The sequence below is a fragment of the Chlorocebus sabaeus genome, chromosome 15 (genome assembly GCF_047675955.1).
Source record: "Chlorocebus sabaeus isolate Y175 chromosome 15, mChlSab1.0.hap1, whole genome shotgun sequence".
Classification (NCBI taxonomy): domain Eukaryota; kingdom Metazoa; phylum Chordata; class Mammalia; order Primates; family Cercopithecidae; genus Chlorocebus; species Chlorocebus sabaeus.
The window spans coordinates 37,903,696-37,912,721 of NC_132918.1; the positions used below are offsets into that span (position 1 = coordinate 37,903,696).

At 41.7% G+C, this 9,026-nt stretch overlaps 1 pseudogene; it reads right to left on the reverse strand.

Moving 5' to 3' along the window:
• Nucleotides 1-1,838: 1,838 nt before the first annotated feature.
• On the reverse strand, nucleotides 1,839-2,161 carry LOC140713538 (non-histone chromosomal protein HMG-17 pseudogene; annotated as a pseudogene).
• Between the last annotated feature and the right edge of the window lie 6,865 nt (nucleotides 2,162-9,026).

Below are 9,026 nucleotides of genomic sequence, written 5' to 3' on the forward strand. Positions count from 1 at the left end.
GGGACTACAGGCACCCACCACCACGCCCGGCTAATTTTTTTGTATATTTAGCAGAGATGGAGTTTCACCATATTAGCCAGGCTGGCCTTGATCTCCTGACCTCGTGATCTGCCCGCCTTGGCCTCCCAAAGTGCTGGGATTACAGGTGTGAGCCACTGTGCCCAGCCAGCCAGGTTGGTTTTTAACTCCTGACCTGAAGTGATCCACCCACTGTGGCCTCCCAAAGTGTTGGGATTACAGGCGTGAGTCACTGCTCCTGGCCCTCAAATCCTAACAATTTAAAACTGTACGTTCTATACAGTGATTACATATTTTTTTAGTGAGCTAACTATTGTACCATCAGCTCATACAATTAATGAATGGAAACAGCACTTCTAATTGATAAGCATGGCATGCATGCCTATAAGTGAAATTTAAACAACAGTGACACTCAGGGGAAACAACTGTAGCTAACTGTTTCTTAGTAGTCTGTTTAAAAAATGATGGATGAAAATTGTAGACCTCTGCATTCAAAATTCCTGGCTGGAAACTGAAATGTACAGTAAAGTCAAGAAGGAGGAGTTGATACTTTCCTTTTGGTAGGACAGAGGTACTAGGAGACAAATAAGAGAAGGGGATGGGCTAGAGCCAAGAGAAATTACATCAGTAAACACATTCTCACCTGGGCTCCTTGGATGCCAGGACTCTTTTTTTTTTCCCCCAAGTCAAACTCTATCCAGGTTTATTAAAGATACTTTCCATAGACAATCATGGTATTTCACGCAGGACATGGGCAGACTGTCGTTAACAGTATACAGCAACTTTCAAACTCCCTTTTTCCATGGACTACCAAAAATCAGAAAGCCGCTATAAAACCCAAAGAAGTTTTCATCTGATGTTCTGAACAGAGAAAGTTGAGAGTGAGGGTTGACATTTCACATTTAGCATGTTGTTTAACAACTTTTCACAAGCGATTCTGACTTTCAGGAAGTGAAATGAAAAGGGCAGAATTTATCTGAAGATCCATAATCTAGAAATGGAATCACTGCTCTTTTGACAGGTGCCATCTAGTACCTCTGTCCTAATACCTCTGTCCTACCAAAAGGGAAGTATCAATTTCTCCTCCTTTTCTAGGCATCACTGGGAAGTCCAGATTGCCTGACACACTGGTAACCAATGACTGGGGGTCAGGTTCTAACAGATGTCTGGGGCTTAAGGGAGTTAATCTCTGCTGAAAGATGGAAAGGGAGAAAGCCGAGAGGGGTGGCTCACGCCTGTAATCCCAGCACTTTGGGAGGCTGAGGTGGGTGGATCACAAGGTCAGGAGATTGAGACCATCCTGGCTAACACGGTGAAACCCCATCTCTACTAAAAATGCAAAAAAATTAGCCGGGCGAGGTGGCGGGCGCCTGTAGTCCCAGCTACTCGGGAGGCTGAGGCAGGAGAATGGTGTAACTCGGGAGGTGGAGCTTATAGTGAGCTGAGATAACGTCACTGCACTCCAGCCTGGGCAACAGAGCGAGACTCCGTCCCAAAAAAAAAAAAAAAAAAAAAAGGAAAGGGAGAGGAGGACATAAAAACGAATTTGTTTTTCCATACCACAAGGCTTTTGTACCAAGAGGCCACGTGTGTCAAAGTCAGGGAATCCCTCCTCCTGGGAGCCAAGAGGAAGTCTCTCAAAACTAGAAGGGAACGGTGTTTTGCCCACATCAATCCAGCTTTGGAGGCATTCTATTAGGGACATATGCCCCTTCCCTGCAAACCAACAATGAAGTGTTCTGTGTGCTAACAACATAGCTTAAAAAAAAAGTAAAACACAATTCTGCGTTTTTATAAAACTTGATAAAAAATAGTATTTCAAACTATACAGCCACCAGAAGTACACAGTTATCAAAAATGCACACACTTCACTTGGCATCTGCAGCACCTTCAGCTTTCTGTGCCTGCTCTGTTTTGGCATCTCCATTTTCTGCAGGGTTATTCCCCTCCTTGCCAGCATCAGCGTTTCCCTTTTTCCCTTTGGGTACCTTCTCTCCCTTCTTTGCAGGGGCCTTTTTAGGCTTGGGCTCTGGCTTTGGAGGAGCAAGTTCAGCAGATAACCTCGCAGATCTTCTCTATGGTTTGTCCTTCACCTTTCAGCTTTATCTCTTTTAGCATCCCCTTCAGCCTTTCTCTTGGGCATGGTGGCAGGGGTGACAGCAGCAGGACGTAGGTGCTGGGCCCGGGATGCAGCGGTGTGGAGGCTTTGGTAGGTCCAGGAATGGTTCTCACCTCTTCTTCTTCACACTGCTTGCCAGGACTCTTTCAACACTACACACGATTGTGAGATAATTTCATAATTCCATAAGAAAAAGGAACTCTCACCCATTTTTAAAGTTTGGTGTGTGTGTGTGTGTGTATGTATGTGTGTATATAGATATAGATAGATAGATATGCATATGTATAACCACTCTGGAGAGAATGTATATAGGTACATAAACACTAATTGATTGAGTAAAGTTGTTTGGATCAAGAGATGATTAGATGGAAAACGATCTATGACATGTTAAGAGAAAAAAAGCAGGTTATAAAACAGCGTATGTAAAGCTTTTCTTTTTTTTTTCATGTGTGTGAAAAGTAGCTATATAAATGTATATCGGAAAGACTACAATGAGGCCAGGTGCAGTGGCTCATGCTTGTGGTCCCAGCACTTTGGGAGGCCGAGGGAGGAGGATCACTTGAGGCCAGGAGTTGGAGACCAGTCTGGACACAATGGCAAAACCTTGTCTCTAAAAAATAAGAAAAGTATCCAGATGTCGTGGTGCATGCTTGTAGTCCTAGCTACTTGGGAGGCTGAGGTGGGAGGATCCCTTGAACCCAGAAGACGGAGGCTGCAGTGAGCCATGATTGTACCACTGCACTCCAGCTTGGGTGAAAAAGTGACTCTGTCTCATTTAAATAAATAAAAAAAAGACAGGGAGAGAGAGAGAAAGAACAAATGAACTAACAGACTACACTGAGATAGCAAAAACCTCTCAAACAAGCAGTGATTTTCTGTGGAGGGAATATAGATGACTTTTTTCTTCTTACTTATTTGTATTTTCAAACAATCATGTCATCTGTAGAATAAGATAAAGTTCTTTAAAAAAGACTTGTGGAAAGAAAAAATTCAAGTTACGAAAACGTGGGGTAGTAATTATTAATTACACTAGTAAATCCCTATGCTTAAGGGACTGGAAAGTGACTTAAATATAGGCATAAATAAGATAGTATGTATGTATGTATTTATTTATTTTGAGACGAGTCTCTCTCTATCACCCAGGTTTTAGTGCAGTGGCGCAATCTCGGCTCACTGCAACCTCTGCCTCCCGGGTTCAAGTGATTCTCCTGCCTCAGCCTCCTGAGTAGACCACATCTGGCCAAGAACATTGTATTTATATTTCATTTCAGACCCTGGAACAGTAAATGTTTGAGAAGTAAACTATTTAGCTAGATCAGTCTGTGTATACTGAAGGAATCCTGTATCATGATGCCTACTATTACTTAAGAAAAGCTGTTAACTGAGGAGTAATATACTAAACAAAATCCAGTGTATACAACTCTCATATAAAAATAAACTTGCTTTTAAAAAATAAAAACTGATCCTTCTCTCTCTGAAATAATTCAAGATTTGAATTGAGTAAATTGCTATTAATAGCTAAAATATGTTCTGACTAGAAACCATCAGCAACCATAGGGAGTAAGGAAAATTGTAATATGTGTTGATGAAGATACTGGGAAACAGTCTCTCACACTCACATGCTACTGGCGTGAATATATTTTCACCACTCTGAAGAGTAATCTGGTAATATTCACCAAAAGCTTTATTTGACATGGCAGGGCAAGGTGGCTCACACCTGTAATCCCAGCACTTTTAGGAGGCCAAGGCGGGAGGATCACTTGAGTCCAGAAGTTCAAGACCAGCCTGGGCAACATGGTGAAACTCCATCTCTACTAACAAAATACAAAAAATTAGCTGAGCATGGTGGCACACGCCTGTATTCCCAACTACTCTAAGGGCTGAGGCAGGAGGATCACTTGAGCCTGGAGGTCGAGACTGCTGTGAGCACTGACTGTGTCACTGTACTCCAGCCTGCGTGACAGAGTGAGGTCCTGTCAAAAAAAAAAAAAGGAAAAAAAAAACAAACACAAAGAACTTTAACATTGTGTGTCATTACAATCAACATTTCAATTTCTGTGAACTTATCCTACGGAATATACAAGAATGTGAACAAAACAATAGGGATGTTTATAGCATTGTTTATGATATTGAGCAATGCGAAATAGCTTAAATGTTCAATAAAAGAGAACTTTTTGCTTTTGAGCTTGAATTATACTAATGATATAGTGGACTACGCAGCCATTAATAAGAATTTGTGCATGAATGAATCTAATAAACCCAATGTTGAACAAAAGAAGCCATGCACAAAAGAGAATATACTACATGTCATTTGTATGGGGTTCAAAACCAGGCAAAAATAACTAGTGGTTAACTTTGGGAGAGCCTCATGACGGGAGGTAGGCGAAGAGGGCTTCTGGAGTTCTGCAGATGTTCCATTTCTTGGTCTCAGGCTGATACATGGGCATGTTCGCTTTGTGAGTGTTTGTCAAGCTCTACACTGATGATTGTTTACTTTTCTGCATGTCTGCTATACTTCAATAACATTTACCAGAAGAAAGGTTGTAAGGTATATTAATAACATGGAAAGATGTTCAGCACATATTAGTGAAGTAAAACATGTAAAATGAGGCTGGGCATGGTGGCTCATGCCTGTAATCCCAGCACTTTGGGAGGAAGCAGGAGAATCACTTGAGCCCGGGAATTCAAGACTAGCCTGGGCAGCATAGTGAGATCCTGCCTCTACAAAAAAATTTTAAAAATTATCTACATGTGGTGCGGCACACCTATAGTACCAGCTGCTCAGGAGGCTGAGGTGGGAGGACTGCTGAGCCCAGGATGTCAAGGCTGCAGTGAGCTATGATTGTGCCACAACACTCTAGGCTGGGGAATGGAGCAAGACCCTGTTTCTCAAACAAAAGAAACAAAAAATTTATCTCTCTCTAAATATAACACACACACACACACACATATACATATATACACATATATATGTATGTGTGTTATGCAGAAAAATAAATGGATAGATGTTGGATATTCACAAAGTGTCACTGGTAGACATCTCTGAATGATGGGATAATAGGTGATTTTTATTTTTAATATTTTTCTAAAATTGTTACACTGAATATATATTCATTTTATTTTATTATTTTATTTTTATTTATTTATTTATTGTTGAGACGGAGTTTCACTCTTGTCGCCCAGGCTGGAGTGCAATGGCATGTTCTCGGCTCACTGCAACCTCCACCTCCTGGATTCAAGCCATTCTCCTGCTCCAGTCTCCCGAGTAGCTGGGATTATAGGCGCCTGCCACCACGCTCGGTTAATTTTTTTTGTATTTTTGGTAGAGACAGGGTTTCACCATGTTGGCCATGCTGGTCTTGAACTCCTGACCTCAGGTGATCCACCCACCTTGGCCTCCCAAAGTGCTGGGATTACAAGCATGAACCACTGCACCCGACCCTATATATTCATTTTAAAAGAGACAAGCATTACAGTATCATCGTGAAAATAAAAGTATATATACATTTGCTAAAATAGAGAGCAGAGTTAATTAGAATATGCAAATAGTGAGGACCTAAAGAAAGAGCTGACTGAGATCAGTTAGGATTAAACAACCTGACATTTTACGAAGCCTTGATTCAAAAATAGAACACTTTTAATTCTAGAGGTACGTGACATGTGGCTTCACAATGAATGTAGGATGTGAAAATTCTATGACCCTACTAGTTCACTAGGTGATACAAAGCGGTCTGGATCTTAGTTGTCCTGTCTGTAGAATGGGTGTAATAATAGCTTGTCTGCATTTTCCCAGAGGTCTTTTGGGGATAAAGATGTAATGATACAGGAATAGCTTTGAAGTTTTCAGAGATGCTGGTTCAAGGTATCATTATAAGGGCAGTTTATAAAAAATTGTGAGATTAGATGATACTTGAAATCATTTTGTGAGTTTTGTGAAACTATACTTTACCCTTAAGAAGCACCTATTCATTAAGAAGATTTTAGTTCTGGCACAGTGGCTTGTGTCTATAATCCTAGTTATTCAGGAGGCTGTGGTGGAAGGATTGCTTGAACCGGAAAGTTGAAGGAGAAAGAAGAAAGAAGCAGCAGAGGGAGACGGGAAGTGGGAGGCAGAGTGAGGAGAAGGAGAGGGAGAAGATTTTAAGATAAGACTGTTCATTTTTCTAACTTTTATACAAGAACATTAAAAAATTAAAAAAAAATTTTTTTATATAGAGACAGGGTTTTACCATGTTGCCCAGGCTGGTCTCAAACTCCTGGGCTCAAATAATCCTCCCACCTTGGCCTCCCAAAGTGATGGGATTATAGGCACGAGCCACGTGCCAGGCCACAAAACATTTTTATAAAGAAAAGATGAACAGAAAATTACCTTTTATTTTCAACTTAGGAAAAACAGAACCATTTTACAGATCTAAATTATTACTATTATTATTACTGTTTTTTTTCGAGACAGAGTCTGTCGCCTAGGCTGGAGTGCAGTGGCATGATCTATGCTCACTGCAACCTCTGCCTCCTGGGTTCAAGCCATTCTCCTGCCTCAGCCTCTCAAATAGTTGGGATTATAGGCGCTCACCACCACGCCTGGCTAATTTTTGTATTTGTAGTAGAGACGGAATTTTACCATGTTGGCCAGGCTGGACTCGAACTCCTGAGTTCAAGTGATCTGCCCGTCTCTGCCTCCCAAAGTGCTGGGAGTACGTGCAAGCCTTAGCCACTGTGCCTAGCCACAGATATGAATTATTTTAAAAATTGGACGATAGCACTAATTTTTAAATTCTTGTGATCAACTGAATGTTTCCTACTGGGAAGAGACATAAAGATGAGCCCTTCACGCTGGAGAACTCATTTGCTTCAGCTGGTGTTAAGAGTCCTGCGTATCTCCTTATTGTCAATTGCCTTTGAGACACACAGTCAAGGATTGGCTAGATAAGTGCTAAAGAACTGATAGTTAAAAACAAAACAAGGATGGGCGCAGTGGTTCACGTCTGTAATCCCAGCACTGTGGAAGGCCGAGGTGGGTGGATCACTTGAGGTCAGGAGTTCCAGACCAGTCTGGCCAACATGGTGAAACCCCGTCTCTACTAAAAATACAAAAAAAAAAAAAAAAAAAAAAAAAAAAAAGAGCTGGGTGTGGTGGAGTGCACCTGTAATCCCAGCTACTGGGGAGCTTGAACCGAGGAGGAGGCGAAGGTTGCAGTGAGCCAAGATTGCATCATTGCACTCCAGCCTGGGAGACAGAGCCAGGCTTGGTCTCAAAAAAAAAAAAAAAAAAAAAAAAAAAAACCTACAACTTTTCCTCTCTCCTATTTCCTTAGGGACTTGGTATTGACATGTACTTAATATTTTACAATGACTTCTGCTTAAAACTACTACTTTTGTTTTGCCATATAGTGTATCTGAGGATTGTTTGTCCAAAATTTAACCTACTAGTTAATTGTATATAATAGTTTTGATGCACTAGAGGCTCCCCACCCTCAATAAGTTAGATATGATTATCTACATCTTATTTTAATGAAACTGTGTAAATTGAGTAACAAGAGAGGCTTCCTAAATGGATTAATCAACAGCTATGAGTTTGCAAACTACTCTTGAACAAAATTGCTGCCTTGGTCTGGGATAAGAATAGGAATGATAATTGTTTTCCTAACAAAAATATACATAGGTAATAGTTTTAAATTTTCAACAGTGAATTAATTCCAGAAAAAACGTAAATATAGTAGTAAGACTTTGATTACTTAATTGCTCTGAGCTTCAGTTTTCTTGTTTGTAAAATAGGAATAACAGCATGCTTGTGAGGATGAATGAATTAATTCATATAAGTTGTTTATAACAGTGCCTTATACTTACTAAGTACGCCACACAATGTTAGCTACAGTTGCTACTTTTTTTTTTTTTTTTGAGGTAGAGTCTCACTCTGTCGCTCAGGCTGGAGTGCAGTGGCGCAATCTCGGCTCACTGCAAGCTCTGTGTCCTGGGTTCATGCTATTCTCCTGCCTCAGCCTCCCAAGTAGCTGGGACTACAGGCGCCCGCCACCACGCCAGGCTAATTTTTTGTATTTTTTTTTTTTTTTTTTTTTTTTGAGACGGAGTCTCACTCTGTAGCCCAGGCTGGAGTGCAGTGGCCGGATCTCAGCTCACTGCAAGCTCCGCCTCCCAGGTTCACGCCATTCTCCTGCCTCAGCCTCCCAAGTAGCTGGGACTACAGGCGCCCGCCACCTCGCCCAGCTAGTTTTTTGTATTTTTTTAGTAGAGACGGGGTTTCACCGGGTTAGCCAGGATGGTCTCGATCTCCTGACCTCGTGATCCGCCTGTCTCGGCCTCCCAAAGTGCTGGGATTACAGGCTTGAGCCACCGCGCCCGGCCTTTTTGTATTTTTAGTAGAGACGGGATTTCACCGTGTTAGCCAGGATGGTCTCGATCTCCTGACCTCGTGATCGATCTCCTGACCTCGTGATCCGCCTGCCTCAGCCTCCCAAAGTGCTGGGATTACAGGCGTGAGCCACGGCGCCCGGCCAGTTGCTACTTTTGTAAATATAATGTTATTCTGTTTTCCGAGGAAGTTAATTACAGAATGCTGAAGTCAATACAAACAGATGAACTAAGAACAGTTTAGTAATAGAAACATTATGGATATTGTTGCCTTATCCAAAGGTACTACTGTTTTTTTTTTTTTTTTTTTTTTTTTTTTTTTTGAGACGGAGTCTGGCTCTGTCGTCCAGGCTGGAGTGCAATGGCCAGATCTCAGCTCACTGCAAGCTCTGCCTCCCGGGTTCCCACCATTCTCCTGCCTCAGCCTCCCGAGTAGCTGGGACTACAGGCGCCGCCACCTCGCCCGGCTAGTTTTTTTTTGTATTTTTTAGTAGAGACGGGGTTTCACCATGTTAGCCAG